Source organism: Globicephala melas, chromosome 5, assembly GCF_963455315.2.
Source record: "Globicephala melas chromosome 5, mGloMel1.2, whole genome shotgun sequence".
Classification (NCBI taxonomy): domain Eukaryota; kingdom Metazoa; phylum Chordata; class Mammalia; order Artiodactyla; family Delphinidae; genus Globicephala; species Globicephala melas.
The window spans coordinates 34,188,646-34,209,143 of record NC_083318.1 but is presented as its reverse complement, the minus strand read 5'-3'; the positions used below and the strand labels follow the sequence as shown (position 1 = coordinate 34,209,143).

Here is a 20,498-nt window from a genome sequence, read left to right as displayed (position 1 = left end):
AGCGATATTAAGCTAAGTTTCTATGGAGACTTTTCTACCTATGGCAAATAAAGCGTGGGCTGGATAGACTGCTGAGAAGGTCGAATGTGAAATATAAGTGAAATTTACTGGCTGTTACCCTCATGACATACTTTTAATTGCCTTGAGTGAGTTTTCTTCCTTCTTCTTGTAGTGTTTAGGAATTGGAAAAGGATCATTTTCCAGTTGTTGAAAATTTAGTGAAATATTTTTATATTTGTCTGTCTAGGGAGGAGGATATATCCAAAATTTAAAATCTCGAGTCACACATTGTGCTTTTTCCTCTCCAATCAGGGATAATAATGGCAAATACAAATCTAAAAGTATTCATCAACAAATGATCCAACGTAAGAGGAAGAATATATCTTAGGGACAGTTGGAATGTACATAGAAAAGATAATTGGGTTGGGTTGGGTTGGGTTTGATTTAAGACTGTGGGTATTGTTGCCTGGCTAATGAAAATCATTATATTTGCATTTTAATGAAAAGTTGAAATACTGGAGGGGAGTTATATTCTTTTCCATGTTTGCATGTGTGTTTTGTAATAGGTTTGAAGTAGAATATAAATTTCAACACAATAAATACTGATTTTTTAAATGTTATCAAGCAGAGAAGTGTTAGTGAAAGACTGGAAAGTCAAACAAGTTTAGAAGGCATGGACATGATTAAAAGATGGACAGAGTTGGAAAAGCACAGTAATGGACATTACTCCATAAATCGGATTTCCAAAACTATTTGTCCTCAGTAGTTCACTTTGTAACTCCTTGTATTTTGATCTCTGGAAAAGCAGTTAAATTTACTTTAATCATTGATATCGGAGGCATGATTACAAGGGAGACATATTACTCATCTCTGTGGAATAGAAACAGCTCATTTGGTTAGTTCTTATTTGTCCTAAATAATAAAGAAAACACTTAGGAGTTTAGCACAAATGCTTACTGTTTGTTGAGAAAACTGTGGTTAATTATTCCAGCAATTCAGAATTTAAAATAAATAATTTCTTTTGCTAACAGTGGTATATAACTACTTTTGGGGGACTTTTCAGATGTTGTATATACTGTCTTAAGGCTATTCAACTAATAATAGATACATCACATTGATAAATAAGGATATCTACATTGATTAATAATTTTCATGGTGACCATGAAAGCTTGTTCTTTCCCAGCATCCAATTTAGACTCTTTTCTGAAAATAGCTGCTAATTAATATTGTATGAGGGGCTTCAATGATTATAAGGAGGAGATGTGCATATTATTCACCAAATCAAGAAAATATTACTTTTTCCTTTAGTAGAAATTTTTTTTTTTTTTTTTTTTTTTTTTGCGATACGCGGGTCTCTCACTGTTGCGGCCTCTCCCGTTGCGGAGCACAGGCTCCGGACGCGCAGGCTCAGCGGCCATGGCTCACGGGCGCAGCCGTTCCGCGGCATGTGGGATCTTCCCGGACCAGGGCACGAACCTGTATCCCCTGCATCGGCAGGCGGACTCTTAACCACTGCGCCACCAGGGAAGCCCTAGAAAAATTATTTTAATTAGCATGGGATACTTTACAATGAAAGACATAACCTCAGCTTTTCATTTACCATATTTGTGAGAGTCAATACTACCTGGATTCTCCAAAAATTTCATTCATTCATTTATGTATGTATGTATGTCTGTCTGTCTGCAATAGGTCTTGGTTGCTGCACGCGGGCTTTCTCTAGTTGCAGCAAGTGGGGGCTACTCTTCCTTGTGGTGCGCATGCTTCTCAGTGCAGTAGTTTCTCTTGTTGCAGAGCACAGGCTCTAGGCGCACAGGCTTCAGTAGTTGTGGCACTCGGGCTTCAGTAGTTGTGGCTCGCGGGCTCTAGAGTGCAGGCTCAGTAGTTGTGGCGCACGGGCTTAGTTGCTCCGCGGCATATGGGATCTTCCTGGACCAGGGCTCAAACCCGTGTCCACTGCATTGGCAGGCGAATTCTTAACCACTGTGCCACCAGGGAAGCCCTCCTTATTTTTTATAAATTTATTCATTTATTTATTTATTTTTGGCTGCGTTGGGTCTTTGTTGCTGCACGCAGGCTCTTCTCTAGTTGTGGTGAGTGGGGGCTACTCTTCGTTGTGGTGTGCAGGCTTCTCATTGCGGTGGCTTCCCTTGTTGTGGAACACGGGCTCTAGGTGCGCGGGCTTCAGTAGCTGTGGCATGCAGGCTCAGTAGTTGTGGTTCGTGGGCTGTAGAGCACAGGCTCAGTAACTGTGGCGCACGAGCTTAGTTGCTCCATGGCTTGTGGGATCTTCCCAAACCAGGGCTCGAACCCGTGTCCCCTGTGCTGGCAGACGGAATCTTAACCACTGCGCCACCAGGGAAGTCCCCTGCTTATTTTTTAAATTGAACTAATGGTTAATGAGAAATTAACTTGGAATGAGGGAAGTCTCTTGCCTTGTTTAAATTCACACATTTACCAAACTCTTCTTATGGCTCTAATTAGATCTGGTATTGTGTTGGTCCATGCCAGGAGCCAGAGGGATTAATAGGATTCTGATTCAATGGTGCATGGACCTAGATATTGGCAGGTCAACATCAGTTCCAGAACAAGTGAAATGCACCTGCCTGGGAGTTGTTATGACAGACTTCCAAAGTTCTGTTTGGGCACTAGACTTGTATTAGGTAACAAAGAGTGGAGTTAATGTTTTGGTTTCGCTTGTTGCAGTTAGAATTTCTCTATCAACTTCTCCAAGACTCCACCCATACACAGTGTTGTAAGCCAGATGGCACTACTGAAATGTATTGGGTTGGCCAAAAAGTTCCTTTGGGTTTTTGTAAGATGTTACTGAAAAACCTGAATGAACTTTTTGGCCAGCCCAGTCTTTCCTTGTTTATCTCATTAAGAAGTTCTTCTTATGATTCACAGACACACCTGGCAGAAACTTTATTTTTCATACTGCACCAAATCCAAGTTAGTAAATTCATATGAATTCTTAAGAAATTAGTTTGAACTAAAATGTTCTCATAAGCTGTGGATGTTTGACATTTTAGAATGTTTAATACTTAGAAAATGTTAAATCTGCTTTTTTTAATGCCCTAATTGCCTCTACAAGTTTAATTGTTGTCTTTGTTGTTGATGTTATCATTGCTTAATAGACTTTAATAGTCTTAGCAATCTTCAGTTACTAGAGGGAGTCTTCTTTGTTTTGTAAGCAACCATGTAGACTGTTTTACTCTAATTGTTTCCTGTCATGGGGACAGGTTAAAACTTTGGACCAGCTAGCTGTCAGTTTTGGTTCATCAAAATAACATTTTCTCAACTGTTATGCCATCATTGCACAGTAGTTCTTAAGAGTAGTAACGGCACCAAATCCAGTAGCAGGAAAATATCTCTCATGCCAGTTTTACAGGTGGAGCCTTAACTGTGGGAGAGTCAGGTTGCCAAGTAGAGTTGGTGGTTATCTTGGAAACTGTGCTGAAGAACACAACCACAAATGTGATTTTGCCAAATATACAGTATTTACTTGGTCTAGATCTCCAATTTCTATTTTGACTCACTGCCAAAACTTTGTAAATACTGTGCCATTATTTAAGGAGGTTATATAGTTCATCTGTTGGTTTGGTGTGTAGTGGGAGAGAAGAGTTCCTGGAGGGAAGAGTGCAAAGCAAGACACCTTGAATCATTGTGACTGCAAGCCAAAAAGGATTGTATGTATCTGCTTATTTCCAGCATTATTCTTATTCTAGGTTGTACATTGCAGAAAATACCTAAGATAGATATAAAATCTTTCCTCAATAAAATGGATTTTGGTTGCCCATTCCAAAATAGTACATTCTATCAGCTTCGATTTATGCTTTCTCCACTTGTCATGAAATGCAGTTAAATGTGCCAGGCTTCAAGAAGTATAAATTGATGGTAGGTGGATTTTTAATATTTTGTGTAAAATTAAATTCAGTGATAATGTCAACCTACCTGCAGTTTTAAGAATTTTGAGATCGATATCTTATACTCACTAAGGGCTGTTCCTCAAACTGACTTGAAATCAAGCTCCACATAATCTGAGAATTACATAAAAAGATGAATGAATTGGAATGAAGCATTTTTGGAGGACAATTTAGGACATAAAATTAACTGGTTGCTTCACTAAAAATACTGTAAATTTTTTTTTAAGTTAGATTTATGTCTGTTGGAAGGGAGGCACTGATGTCTATGTCTTTTTATTCCGTAATAGAATCTAGTGGTATACTACTAAATCAAGATTTAATGAGTTGGGGGTCGGGGGTAGGGGGTGAAGGTGGTCAAAGGGTACCAATTTCCAGTTATAAAATGAATAAGTTCTGGATTGTAACGCATAGTATGGTGACTGTAGTTAGCATTACTGTATTGTATACCTGAAAGTTGCTAAGAGAGTATATCTTAAAAGTTTTCATCACACACACAAAAAATCATAACGATATGAAGTCATGGGTGTGCTAAGTAACCTTATTGTGGTAATCATTTCCCAATATATACCTATTACAAATCATTGCATTGTATACTTTAAATTTACATGATGTTATATGTCAGTTACTCTCAATAAAAGCTGAGGGGAAGAAAGGTTTAATAAATGATGTAGAAGTAGCAAAAAAATGTCATTTAATTAGAAACTGTGTAATCTATTTTAAATGCATAAGAAAAATAATGTAAAAGGCGTTGGTGTTGCTGATGATGGTAGTAAAGATGGTGCTTTCTCCTTAAATGTAACTTCTACAGGTTATGGCAGTTGTCCTATAAAAGCCAGTCATTATAAGCATACAGTTGATTGATGTTTAGTAAATTTATACTGGGATCGCATATTTTTATTTAAAAAAATTAATTAATTAATTAATTTATTTATTTTTGGCTGTGTTGGGTCTTCGTTGCTGTGTGCGGGCTTTCTCTAGTTGCGGTGAGCGGGGTCTGCTCTTCGTTGCAGTGCTCAGGCTTCTCATTGCTGTGGCTTCTCTTGTTGCGGAGCACAGGCTCTAGGCGCGCGGGCTTCAGTAGTGTGACTCACAGGCTGTAGACTGCAGGCTCAGTAGTTGTGGCGCATGGGCTTAGTTGCTTCACGGCATGTGGGATATTCCCAGACCAGGGCTCCAACCCGTGTCCCCTGCATTGGCAGGCGGATTCTTAACCACTGCGCCACCAGGGAAGTCCAAGGGATCACATATCTTTTTTTTTTTTTCCCCTGGTACGCGGGCCTCTCACTGTTGTGGCCTCTCTCGTTGCGGAGCACAGGCTCCGGACGCGCAGGCTCAGCGGCCATGGCTCACGGGCCTAGCCGCTCCGCGGTATGTGGGATCTTCCCGGACCGGGGCACGAACCCGTGTCCCCTGCATCGGCAGGAGGACTCTCAACCACTGCGCCACCAGGGAAGCCCGGGATCACATATCTTTAATTGAAATTTTTATTGAGCTAATTGTAGATTCATATGCAGTTGTATGAAATAATAATAATTGAACATGAACATTCTGCCCAATTTTCCCCAGTGGTAACATTTTGCAAGACTATAGTATAATATCACAGTCAGGAGACTGACATTGATACAGTCTACCGATCTTACTCAGATTTCCCATTTGACTTGTATACTTGTGTATGTATATATTTAGTTCTGTACCATTTTGTGACATGATCAGATAATTTTAAACCTTTTTTTCCCCCAAAACAAAAAAGTTTAACACAGTTCTGTTTCATCAATCATGTGATTGTACTGCCATGTCTTATCAAAATGTGCATCAGAATATAGGTTTTTGTTTACTCAAAAGGTGTTTTTTTGCTTAAAATACTTTTGCATTAAAAATATTTTAAGTTGTTTTAATGTTTTATGACACTGCAAGTTATATCATTTAATTCTCATCACAACTCTAGAGGTAGGTGGTGTTGTTATCCCTATCTCTGGAGAAGAAACTAATACACAGTGAGATTAAATAACTTGCCCAAGTTCCTACAGCCAGTACGTGGCTTAGCTAGGCTATGAATTTAGCCAGTCAGTCTCTAGAGCCAGTCTTTTGACCATTATGCTCTACCGCCTCATTACCACTAATGATGAAAATGTAGCTATAATGTGGGCTATATAGGGAAAGTCATAAAAAGGAGACTTAAAGTGCATGCACCTGTCTACACAAAAACTTGTACCTGAATATTCATAGCAGCATTATTAACAATATACACGTAAAATAGGGTTAAGAAAAGAAACTGGTCTGCAGCCTCTTTGTGATGCCAAGACAAAGTGGGAAAGAGTTAGGATCAGAATGTTGATGGCTCTCCATGTTTCGCCACATATAGCCACAGTCTTTACAAACACCAACAAAATTTTACAGACTGTTAATGGTAAATAGTCACAGTCTTTACTAACACCAGCAGAATTTTAAAGACTGTTAATGGTAAAATGAGTGCAGATTTTTAGGTCTAGACCCTATGAAATTAGGACATAATTTTGAACACACACAGTGAATTACTTGGGGTTGGCGTTATTTGAATTTCTAACTTTATGTAATTCTAGATACCAAACATTCTTCTTGTTAAGCAATACTCCTTTCCCTTTTATTCTGATTAGAATGCTGCCAGTTGGATCCCATAGCTTGGTGCCATGACTGATAACAGTGTGGGGGAAAGCCAATGATCTTGAAGCATTTAGCTTTAATAATGTACACATGTTACTGTACTCAGTGGGGACATGTCTTGGCTTTATGTAATTGCTGTAATCATTACTTTTTCAAGGAATAGCTGTAGAAATGACCCAGATATACCTTTTAAGAGTATGATTATAGCATTTACTTGTATGTTTGTTGTGTATTTGTGACAGGCCCAAGTTAGACACTCATGTTAGAACCTTTGACCCATCAGGAAGTTGATGTAGTGATTATTATGGAAAGCAATAAGGTAGAATATAGGTCTGGTCTTCCTTATAGGAGAAATGAGTAGTTTATTTGCTTTTGCCATCTCTTGTTTCTTGCAACACTTTTTGAACCAACTCAGCTGATAGTAGATTTTCATACTAGTATCTCTAGAATATTCAGAAAGCTGCTCACTGAATTTGAGTGTAGTACTCCATCTTTGCTTTATTTAATGTGGTTCCAAAAATTGTAAACCTTTTCAAATTAGGGATATTTTGATTTTTTAAAAAATATTTTTAGCTTACCTTTTAATAAATAATTATTATTGAAAGATACACTGTATTCAAAACAGTGGGCTGTGGATTTTTGCTGATGGACTTCTCTCTTCAGAGAGAGCAGACTTGCCCATGTCAGGCATAGACAGTAGGTCTCCCATGAACATATGCCATACATAGTATTGATGTTTTTCATTTGCTACTTTTGCTATTTTGAGATTTGTCACAATTTTGTGGATGTCACAAAGTAATGATAATTTTAATTACTATTGTCATGCTTTATTAGCCATTACTAAAACCTGCCTTACCAAGTCATGTCTTTTTCTTGATAGAGTATTAAATCTGGTTTCTATGTTCAGATTATACTTTAATGGAAACTATTCACCCAACTCTCAAGGTGGGTTTTTATTATATATTTCTCCTCAAATTGATTTTTTTTTTTTTGTCTTGCAGTGTAAAAGGAAAAAAGGCTTAAATAATGATAGTGAAGCCCAGAGGATATAGCATGGTCTATCTCTGAGTTATTTCTCCTGTTTTTCTTTCCTGCCTGCATTGAGAAACAAGGACACCCATTAAAAAATACCTTAATTATTAGTTGTGCTGATTCTAAAGTAAAGCACCAGAATCTAAAAATAATACAATGATACTATACCCAGATTCCATCTGTAACCTACTGTCTTGTTCCTGTTAATTTATTTTTTAATCTGTTTGTTCTTTCGGTACTTTTTCCATTTTTGTTTGAAGTTACAGAATTTTCACATTTGCCATTGGCTATAAAGTTCTGTCAGCTCTTTTATAACCTTTCACGATTTTTGCATTAAAAGGATTACTTTTGGACACCCACTAATTAGTTTGGGTGATTATTAGCTTTTTGCTTGTCTTACTGCATACGTCGTAACAGAACAAGAAATCATTTGTGCAAATGAAGTGTCTGATAGTTCATAAAATTGGAGTGAGCATCTCAAAAAGTGAATCAGTTATTAAAACATTAATTCACTTTATATTCATATTTTCATATATCAAACATAATTGATAAGAGGAAAAATGACCATAAATGGATACTTTTCAAACATGAAGGAAGAACATACAGTGATGTATGTCAATTATTTCTCAATAAAACTGGAAAAATATTTTAAAAATGAGGGAAGAACAAATCTTCCAATCTAAAAATACTCAACACATAATTTGTTTTTGTAAAAAGAGAAGTAGATACATTTCAGCAAGAAAGCACATATTTTAAACTTTTCATTCTAGATTTCATCTATCCTTAGTCCAATCCAATCACCTAAATGGTTTTTAATTTTGGAATTGTCTACCACATAATAGCTTGGAGAAAAACATTGGCAGAAAATGAAGCTAGTATACATTTTGCTAATAACTTACCTTTTTAAATGACTATGAATTATGTGTGTCTACTGGAAATCAAAATTAGAAAGGACATTTGGTTAACTTTGGGAACTAAATTTTCAATATTTTGAAACTTAACCTGTTTACTCTTAAATGTGATACTTTTCAAGTAGGACATTTTATAGACAGCAGCTCATATTTAATATGTAATTTAAAAACATTTTGTATCAAGTATATAAAAGATATAGAACATGGCATTTTAAAATGACTTAAAAATGCTTGAGATTTTTTTTTGAAGGCAGTGTATTTTTTAAAACAGTTTAACTTACTACTGACAGTTTGCATCAGTTTTTTTTACATTGTTATAACTTGTGCTTTAAGTAATCCTGAAGATTATGGGCAACTTTTCATATTTAGGGATAAAAACTTAGTTGTTGACATTGTCAGTTTTCTCTAATATTGGTAAGAATTTAGCCTCCTTAAGGAATGGAGTTTGTTTTCTGTTCACAGACCCATGATAAAAGGTACTAAATTGTGTTTCTGTTCACCCAAACAAAGCTATTGGATACTTTCCTCTGCAAGGGTCATATTGTAATTTTATTTGGATGGAGATTTGCTACTTTGCAAACTATTTGCCTGCTTAGTGTCCTTCTAGTGGTTGTAATACTATCTCTCATAATAAGAAAAACAAGAAGTCTGATGAGAGGAGGTAGAAAGTGCATTCAGAATGCATTGTTGAGATTACAAAACTTACCCTAAATTTAATTAGACAGGCAGTTAATTTTGATCATGTCCTCATGTCAGGAGTTACATAAGAAGAAAAGTGATGGAGATTGGTCATTTCCTCCAGTTCTTCTTCCCACTTTTTTTTTTTTTTTTTTTGGTGGGAGATGGAGGGAGAGAAAAAACCTCCCCTGGAAATAATTCCTTGACACCCACATGCTCTTTTTTTAGGGCAAAAGAAATAGGAGGTTTCTCTTCGGAACTTGTTGACACTTCACACAGTCACGTCAACATTTGACACGTGGGTTCCATGCGCATGGCAGCGCTATTTACAAACACCATCCAGGGATTCCAGAGCCTCTTATGTAACAGCTGAGAGTACAGGCTTTGTGTGTCCCTGGGCGCAGAGGAATCAAACAGTTTAATTCATAGTCAGAGAGCCCTTGTCTGGCTCTGATGGGGTCATGAATCAAGGATCAAGGTGTCTAGGTCAGGATCCACCCAATATGCAGTTTTCCTACCAAAGCCTCAAAGGCTGTGCCTTAATATAGAATTACTCTTTTTTTTTTCCTCCTGCAACAAACAGAACCAGTTATGACAAACTTTTTTTGTGATTTTTGCAAAATGTGGGCAAATTGTGCCTTGGTTTTGGTTGTAATTTACAGTGCCACTTGTGACTGAAGTGCACATGCCTGCCACCCAGTCTCACAAATGCTTTTTTTTTTTTTAAGTTTATTTTCTCATGTGTAAGCACCTTCAGATGCAAGAGAATTCATAAACTGACTTGCCCAACTAGATACTCTGACCACGGAATACTCAAGAAAACGATTGTTTGATCATCCTCCATATCCAGTCCCGCATTACCCATCCCCATCCCTTCTCAGCTCCCTTTTCAACGCCTCATCACCACACCTCCCTCAGCCCTTCTCCATTTTAAATTACATATCAAGACATGGTGTTTAAAAAACAAATTAGATTTCTATACTTAGGGAATTGTTCTTCCTTTTCCATATTGATTTTAAGAATTTTTCATATATATTTATCAATTTTTTAAAAAGTCTCAAGTTAATAAATTAAAGCACCAAGAATTTATGTCTACTCCTATGTATCTGATATATGTTTCCTGATGTTTTTTTTCATTGTAAATTGCAAATTGACTGGTTGGAATATTTAAAATATGAGTAAATTTTGAGTTCTTTTTGTATTGCATCTTAGGATCATTTTAGATGGATGTCATCATTGATTATCCAAAAATAGAAACCTTCTAGCCTAACGGAGAATTGAAATTAAATCAAAAAATGAACTTGTAGTTACTTTAAAAGTTGGGCTCTTTGAACTCTTCTTTCATAGAATATATTTTTTTCTAATTACACTATCTTTCTAAAAAGAGGAAAGATCAGAATCTTTGAAATGTGGTACTGTAAAAGGAAGGAATTTGCTTAACTTTTAAAAATAAAGGATTTTTTTTTTTTCTCCAAGAGATAAACGAAGTACCAAGTAATGTTTGGTATAAGAGAAGTTTAGATCTGGAATAATTTAGAGGTTATCTCTTCAAATCTATTATTTACATATGAGATTTAGAAATTTAAGTTTCAGATGTTTAACACCTGTATCTGCTCATTTTTAGAAGAAATTATCAAAAGAGTGACTCATTTAACCAACACAATGAAATCTGAGGATAGACATTTTTCATCTTTCCTTACTGAGTACAGGTTCCTTCTGGATTTGAAAAGATGTAACCTATAACCACCGAATACATTATAAGTTATTGTACTTTTCTTATACGTTGAATTAAGATGCGGTGAATTTAGATTATAGGCATTAAAAATTGTTTTATTTGCATGCTTTTCATTGTTTTGGCCTGAAGATGGTGTATTTATCTTAATTACCCTTGGCCCAAACAGTGAAAGTTTGTGTGAAATTACTTATGAATATACTTTCTTACTAAGAGCAGTACCATGTCTGAACACTCTTGAGCTTTCACAAGGGTGATCTTACCCTGTATTAGAACATTAATATTTTCCCCTCTTCTTATGCCTTTATTGGACAGTAAATTATATATGGTTATAAGCTGAAAGTGCTCAGAATTTGATAAAGACCGTAAATTAATGCATTTTTGCTAGGAAAGGGATTAAATATAACTTTATTTGACTGTATTTTTGTTTCACCTGAAGTGGCAAGCATTCAATAAACATTGATTTGTTCAAAAGATGGGCTTCCTTCATAAAGATGAGACTGACTGATAATTGTCTCTGTATTGTAAAATACCAAAATGGTAGGTTGAATGTGAAAGATATGTATCAAGATGCAATGTGGGGGTTTTAGGTTGTTTTCTCTTTCCAGCTACTATTGAGAGCATGTGTGTGTGCCCTCACTCAAAAAGTTTTGGACTTTTGATATATGAGTTAAGTCCTCATTGCTGGAAATGGTTAATTAAACAAACCATAATAAAACTCTCTGTCTATGAATATAAAATTTAAAAATACTGATGCCATGCATTTTTCCAAATATCATGAAGGTGTACAAAATCCCCAGGGTCTTTTATGTAAACTGTTTTTATATGGTCCCTTTAGAAGACTGCTGAGTCGCATAGGGCTCACACATAAAAACAAACAGCTGGCTTGGTGATGTTAAGATTGGCGCCAGGGTGTTCCCTCTTGCGTAGGAGCCCTAGGTCATCCTGACGCCTTCCCATGTGGTCAAGCACACATGGCTTTAATGTTTACACACACAGTTCCAGAATTCTGAATGCCAGTGATGTAACAGTGGGGGAAGGGGTGGTCTGTATCTTACAAACTGTTTGATGACCTAGGTCATGAATACTGATAGAGAATAAGAAAGCCCTGATTGTAGTAAAACTTGCCTGGAGGGGAAATAGAGTAGATGCTTAAAGCAGGCTTTGCCTCCAGCCCCCAAATTGTTTATTTTAAACTATCATTACCACCCAAAGGGAGTTTTCTACTTTGAACTTAAAATAGTAGCTTTTAACTCGGACAAATGAGTAAGTGCTTTAGTAACTAAGGACTGGAGGTGACAAAGCTCTTAAGAGTGTCACTCTCTTTGGTAACCAAGCTGATTCAGACTCTTTTGGAAGCTTTTATGGCAACTCAACCAGCTCTAATACTATTACTACATACCTGCATGGGAACAGACAATTGGAGCTAGAGCTGCCATTTTCTCTGGTTTTAAAATTGTTTCTCACCCATTATTTCTGTTTTATTTGTGAAAATATGCCAATCCTACCACATATAAAAATGCTTTTCAAAATCACTGAATATGTTTATATAGAATGACTTTGTTTAAGAGCTTTATATCTACAACAATACAGGGGAAAACCCCCTTCTTATCTGGTAGAATCATGATAAAGGGGGCGAAATGTGAGCGGTAATTTTGGAAAATATGTAATAATGGTAAGGTGGTGGTATCCATACAACTAAATACCAAGCTAGCGTATTTAAACATGGAAAAGTGCCTAAGAGGGTGAGGGGAAAACATGTTATAAATAAGGAGAATATAGAGTTTTCAGTGAATAAGTGCTCTATTACAAACTATGAACATTTATAAGATTTGTTTCAAACTCTTTCCTACTTGTAACAAATTATCCAGGACTTTTTAAAATCCATCTCTCTTTGAACTTTTAACAGATTTTTCTGGACTGTGGGTTAGAGATTCTGTGTGCATGTCTGTGTGTTTTTGAATATGTTATTATATTTTAGATCTAGCTATGTAAGCTAGAGACATCTCCAGCTACTTGTAAGATATTGCCACCTGGATTTCCACCACCTTTGCTTCCACATTTCAATAAAGCATTTGTCAGATTTGCAAAAATGTAGTTCATTTTCAAACAGAATCATAGACTCTTATTGGCAAAAAACAAAAACTTTAGAGACTCTTTGTTGCATTAACAAATAAGAAAAAAATGGAGGCATGGGAAGGTAAAGTCAGTTGCCTCAAATTGAGTAACAGGATATTTATCATTCTAATAATAGCCAGTATTGACTAATTATTCACATTGTGTCTAGCACCATACTAGGCATTTCTAGAGATTATCTTATTCAATTCTCAAATCACCTCTAATTTTTTAAATATTTATTTATTTTGGCTGCGGCGGGTCCCAGTTGCGGCACGCGAGATCTTCAGTTGCGGAACGCAGACTTCTTGGTTGTGGCATTTGAACTCTTAGTTGCGGCATGCATGCGGGATCTAGTTCCCCGACCAGGGATTGAACCCAGGCTCCCTGCATTGGGAGCTCAGAATCTGACCCCCTGGACCACCAGGGAAATCGCCCCATCACCTCTATGTTTGTTGGCGCTGTTATTATCCCCATTTTACTAAGGAAGAAACCAGGACATAGGATTAAATAATTTCCCTATACATTTTGAATTCGTTTTTTAAATGTGTCCTTAGCTACACTGTTCTTTTTTTTAATATTTATTTATTTTTGGCTGATTCTGGTCTTAGTTGTGGCATGTGGGATCTTTCGTTGCAGCGTGGGCTCTCTGGTTGTGGCTTGTGGGCTCTCTAGTTGTGGTGCTTGGGTTTAGTAGTTGTGGTGCAGGCATAGTTGCCCTGCAGCATGTGGGATCTTAGTTCCCTCCAGGATCGAACTGGCATCCCCTGCATTGGAAGGCAGATTGTTAACCACTTGACCACCAGGGAAGTCCCTATACATTTTGAATTATCTTTAACATCTCCCCATTTGCAAATTTATCACTAAACCCTATAGAATAGTTTACTATGGCCATTTGTCTTGCCCCTTTCCATTTTTGTTTCCCTCACCCTATTTTTTTTTTTTCACTCTGTTCCCTTGTGACTAATTTCTTCCTCCTTGGTGTTCTTGCCTGTATGAGCTTTCTCTCCCACCCTCTTCCAGCTTTTTCTGCTTTTCCCATATTGTTTTCCCTGGAATCTACATTGCCTCATTATTTCTAATGACTCAATCAACTCTAAACAGCTGGATGCCATCAAACAATCTGGTTTTTGGAGTTAGGAAGATCTAGTTTTGAATCCTGACTTGCCTTCTTATAAACTGTGTATGTTCTTGCTCAAAACAGCAGCTTTAGCCTCTCTGAATCAGCTTCCCAATCTGTAAAATGGGAAAAGCAAAAATTCTTATCTCACAATATATATCACAATGATTTTTCAAATTTCTTAATTATACCACTTAGTGAATGAAATATACATTCTTCTTAAAGTCATTCTTCTCTATGCTGTCTGACTATTCTATTCTGATTTAGTTTCTGTTCATTGTTCTCCTGGTTAGGTCCTCTATTGCCTTAGTCCCATGTCTTTCTTGGTATTTGATTCTTTTTTTTTTCTTTTCTTTTCACTGATGTACATCCCCCAATTTTTTTCCCCAGAAATGGTGTGTAGGAGGAAAACTGAGTCCTTGCATGTCCAAAATGCCTTGAATTTTTCCTCAGAGTTAATTGATAAAATAAAGATAGGATTCCAGGTTCAAAGTAATTTTTCCTCAGAACTTGGGAGACATTGGTGCATTGCTGTCTTTCATCCATTGTTGGTTATAAGATATCTGAAATAAATGTGATTCTTCTTTCTTAGATAACTTTTTAAAAAATTTAAGTGCTTATTTTGATCTTTATCTTTTCAGCTCTGAAATCCCACCAGAAAAGTAAAGGGTCACAGGAATATCTAAATCCTAATATATCTAGGAATTACTCCTTTAAAATTTATCCTTCTCAGCACTAAATGATCCTGTACAATCTGGGAAAAATCTCCCTTTGTTTAGCTTTAGGAACTTTTCTTCTATTATACCTCTGATTATTTCTTCCCCTCTCTTTCTTTCTTCTCTATCTTTATGGAACTCACACAAATTGTACATTGGACCTCCTCAATTTATTTTTCTTGTTTATTGTATTTCTTTTCATATTTTCTACCTGTTTTCTCTGTATATTTTATTTTCCCAACTCTTTTGATTTTTTTTAATGTTAATTGAATTTTAATTTACAAAAGGTCTTATACCCTCTGATTGATTCTTTTTAATGGCAGTCTCTTTGTGGCTCAAATTCTATGGAATGAGTTAAATTTTGTACAAAAATTACAGAAATAAAGAATTACATTCTATTATATCTCTATGAAACAGTGCAACCAACTTTAAAAAATGTATGTGTATACACTATATATTATATGTACGTAGATAATATATACATATATTTATAGTTTTACTGGTACTTTATTTATACTCCTTTTAAAAATAATAGTAGTGCTAGAGTCCATTACTAATTTTCAAAACTTGGTGTGTGTAGTTTCGTAGTAAGCCTTCAGTATCCCCCTCATGCTTCAGTATTATAATCCCCAGGCATAGTGAGTGATTGTGCTTATTATTCCTAGCAGTAGAGATTCATCCAGTGCAGATCTAAGGTGTGACTGAATAATTTCTGGGCCCTTGAAGATACTTTGCTCATCTTCATATCTTTTCCCTATTTTGCTGCTCAGTAACAGGTAAGTAAGAAAAGGAGGTGAAACAAATTTCACTATTTTGCACTGTTTAGTAATCTTTTAAAATAAGTGCAATATCCATAAGGGCATCATCTTTTCCTAAAAGCCCCACTTCCCTAACTTTAGCGAAAGAAGAGACAGGTAAAAATATTCAATCCCTCAACAAAGTCTGTTGACTCTAGCTTTGATATATATCCAGAATCTGACCATTTCCCATCATTTCACCATCTCCACACTCTTCCAAGCCACTGTCATGTCTAACTTTGAACATTGCAGTGTCATCCTAATGGGTCTCCCTGCTTCTGCCTTTGCCCCTCTCTTCCTTACCTCACCGAGGTCTTTTACCCAAACCCAGAAATTCAAGTGATCATTTAAAAATTAAGTCATTTAAAAATTAAGTCAGATCATGCCTCTCTGCTTAAAGCCATCGATGAATCCCCATTTAACTCAATAATAAAAGGTAAAGTTCTTTTTGTGGCCTACAAGGTCTCAGGCCAATGTCTACATTTCTGATTCTATTTCTTGCCAGTTCTCTTCCCTCACTCCAATCTCCATGGTTTTCTTGCTGTCCAGACAACAAGATGAGCGTCCTCTTTCCTCCAGGTTTTTGCACTTGCTGTTTTCTCTTCCGGGAAAAGCCTTTGTTTAGATATCCAATGTGTTGCTTCTTCCCTTCCTTCTAATCTCTCTTTGAGTGTTAGTTTTTCAGAAATAAATCCATAGCCATTTAACAGGACTGCCATACTTTACCTTGCCTCATTTTCTTTGATTAGGTTTATCATCACTTACTAGAGTATTTGTTGCTGCTTTTTTAAAAAAAAAACAATTTGTGGGAATTCCCTGGTGGTCCAGTGGTTAGTACTCCGAGCTTCCACTGCAGGGGGCACAGGTTCCATCCCTGGTCCAGGAACTAAGGTCCCACATACTGTGAGGCATGCCCCCCCCCCAAAAAAAATATTTTCTGTTCACTCCAGTAGACGTGAGTTCTGAGAACAAAGGCATTGTTTGGGTCACATATAACCTCAGCACCTAGAACAGTGGCTGGCACATAGTAGGCATTGAATAAATATTTGGTGAATGTATGAGTGAATGAAATGGTGAAAAAAAAGGGGGGGCCATGATATAATTTTATTTTTTACTACTTTTCCCTTTAAGGCTACCAGTGTTGTGTTTTTCTCCCCATCAGAAATTAAAGATAGATAAAAGTATATATTTAGCACACACAGGTGAAACTAGGCTTTTGGATCCACACAGCATAGCTGAGACAATCTCCCAGGAGTTTCTAGGACCAAGGAAACATTTGGAGCTAAAATATCATGCATATCAGCAACTGTACTCTTTTCTGATGTTATTATAATTGGATAGTATTTAAGTTACATTAGGTGTTTAAAAGGCTACTTTAAATTATAAACATGATTTGAAAAGCTACCTTAAGTTTTAAACAACTAATTTATAAATAGATTTTTGGAGCTCAAACCTCCTAAAAGATGAGCAATGCTTATGTTCTTCTTTCTGCTTCCTTTCTCTCAGTTGTGTGGTTACCAACTTCCTTCTAGCTAGGAGAAATGGCACGGTTTTCAATATCTCTTAACTTCTACTGTCATGATGAGATAATATCCTTCAGAATATTACTTCTGAGTTCAAGTGTCCTTGACATTTATTTCATAGTGGAAAATAGCTATAGATCGATGATTCTCCAACTCAAGTTTTCCAAAGGTTTCGAAATACCTTCTTTTTTCATTAAAGGGGGTGGGAAACTTATGTAAATCCATAGTGTTTTGAGTGCATTTTTCTTTCATTATTGTTTTTATTACTAAAGGCTCAAAATCCAGTAGAATTTGAGTGTGATTTGTAAGTTTCATGGTGGGAGTTCTATTTCTGTTTTGTTTAAAGGGTTACTGCCATTGTCTAGCACAGTACCTGGAACACTGTAAGCCCACAATAGCTATTTGTTGAATGTAGACCAATACTTGTAGAGAATTCTAATTCCAAAGATTTAGTAGCATAAAATCCCATAATGATTAATATTCTACTTGATGCTAGTGAAATGAGATACAAATTGATAGAGTAGTTCTTTCCTTACTTTTCTTCCAAATAGAGAACTTTCTGAAATCAGAGAAGAGTTGATTTAAGACTTAATATCTTTTTTTGACATAATGATATGTGACCATATAGCCAGGTAACAGAAACCAGTAATCCCTCACAGTGTAACTTACTGAGGCATGTTCTGAAATCCTTAAATTCTATACTGGTGCCACAAGGTACAACTCTTGAGCTACAGCTGTTTCTTGATAAAGGATGCTAGTCCTTGCTGCCAATGTTACATTTGCCCATTTACAATGACCTACAGAAGTAGGTTAGCTGCTTTCTTCTGGATTGCATTATTCATTTTCATATGCATATCTTTACCTGTTTTGGAAGTCTGTTTTCTAATCTTCTTCCAAGGCTTATCATCTTCTTCATATGTTCATAGCATGCGTTTCTCAGACAGGCCAAACAGGATTAGTACATATTTGGTATTGCAGAAATGCATTATTGACTTTAAATGAGTTCTTCAGCTTTTCCTGTGATGCTGGGCAGCAAGTTTATTACTGTTTCCTTATCTGTAACATGAAAACCTTGGACAAGCTAACATTTTCTGAAATTTCACTGAACTTTGTGTGTGTGTGTGACTACTTGCAGCGTATCACAGATATTAAAGATTTGTTTCATTGCATTTTGTAAGCGACCTTGTTATTTCCTTTCAAGGAAAAAACAATAGTATTGCATTCAGATGCCTGTATGTTTATGAGAAACATTTCAGAACTCTGAAGGTTGAATTCAGGGTTTCTTACAGATTGTTATTCTACTTGCTGAAATGTTTATCATAAAGTGAAACAGCAGAGAGCAAAGTTACTTTGGTCTTAATTCCATAAACCAAACTTTAAATATTCCTTGAGGGAATAGATGTTGTAAAAAAAAATTCTGCTTTTCAGACCTCTTAAGAATGTAGATTTTGTTCTTAAGATGAAGTTCACATCAATACACCAATACAAAGGATAAAAAGTTTACCTATCTTTAATCCCTGAAGGAAAATGTTCATAAAATTGCTATTTACTGTGTACAATTTACTAAAGTGATAAGTTCCTGGATTACATTTTTAAGATATCAAGCTTATTGAAAAACTTGAGATAGCAGTGAGGCATTTTAGTAAGTAAATAAAATAAAGTCTAGTTTTGAAAATGACAGATTGGCTGCAAGAATGCAAAGTTGATGAGTCTAGGAAATTCAAAGAAATTTGCTAATTTATTTTCTCTACTTAGTGAATACAAAAGTCCATTTATTGAGATATTAATTACATGGTAAATTAAAACATCTTTGAAATCAGGCTCATATCCTTAGGAGAACTCTTAACACACTGATGTATGGACAGGATATAATTTAACAGCGAGCGGGGCTGCTCTTTGTTGCAGTCCGCGGGCTTCTCATTGTGGTGCCTTCTCTTGTTGCAGAGCACGGGCTCTAGGCGCATGGGCTTCAGTAGTTGTGGCACACAGGCTTAGTTGCTCTCTGGCATGTGGGATCTTCCCGGACCAGGGCTCGAACCCATGTCCCCTGCATTGGCAGGTGGACTCCTAACCACTGTGCCACAGGGAAGTCCTAGATGGAAATTTTTAGAAAGAAAAATAAATGCTACAGGTAAAAAACACTAACAGAAATGAAGAGTACCTTTGAGAGACTCCTGAGTAGGCTATATATGACTGAAGAAAGAATCTCAGAACTTGAGAATATGACAATTGAAAGTTCCAAAATGGAAAAGTAAAGGGAAGAAAACACAGGAGAATAAAACAAAAAACCAAAACAACAACAAAAATACAGAATATCCGAGAACTGTGGAACAATTATAAATGATGTAATGTAGGCAAAATGGAAATACTAGGAGGAAGAGAGAGAGAGAAACAAAAGCAGTATTTGAAGCAGCAGTGACTGAGAATTTCCCCAAGTTACTGTCAGACACCAAACCTCATATCCAGGAAGTTGAGAGACACCAAGCAGGATAAATGCCAAAAAACAAACAAAACAAAAACAAAAAACTACTCATAGACATATCATATTCAAACTTCAGAAAATCAAAGAAAAAGAAAAACTCTTGAAAGAAACCAGAAGAAAAAAATATGTTTCCTGTTGAGAAGCAAAGATAAAAATTACATGCAACTTCTCCTGAGACACCATGCAAGCGAGAATAAAGTGGAGAGAGATATTTTAAATATTGAGAGAAAAAACCCACCAACCTAGAATTCTGTACCCTGTGAAATTATCCTGCAAAAGTGAAGGAGAAATAAAGCCTTTCTCAGACGAACAAAAATTGAAGGAATTTGTTGCAAGTAGTCTTCCATATAAGAAATGCTAAAAGAAGTTCTTCACAGGGAAGGAAAATGACATAGATAAGAAACCAGGATCTACATAAAGAAAGGAAGAGCATTGGAGAATAAATAATTGAAGATAAATAAAAGCTTTTATTTTTATTATTCTTAGTTGGTCTAACATATAACAGTTTGTAAAAAAATAACAAGATTTTATATATATATATATATATATACGTATATATGGATATACATAATATGTGCATATATATAATGTATATATGTTGTAATTACATATGTAAGTATATAATGTATAGTCTCATGTATAAGTGAAATAAGTGACAGCAATGATACAGGGACAGGAGAGTGAAATTAGGAATATTTTATTATAAGGTACTTGCATTACCCATGAAGCAGTATAGTTTTATTTGAAAGTGAAATTTATTGAATTAGTTGTATATTGCAAACTCTAGGGCAACCACTAAAAAATGTTTAAAAAGAAGTATAACTCACAT

At 36.0% G+C, this 20,498-nt stretch overlaps 1 protein-coding gene across 2 annotated transcripts in view; it reads left to right on the top strand.

Annotated features, from left to right (window-relative positions):
- TET2 (tet methylcytosine dioxygenase 2) overlaps positions 1–20,498 on the top strand; it is a 133,769-nt gene that overhangs the window by 1,354 nt on the left and 111,917 nt on the right. The gene's annotated exons all lie outside the window — the stretch shown is intronic.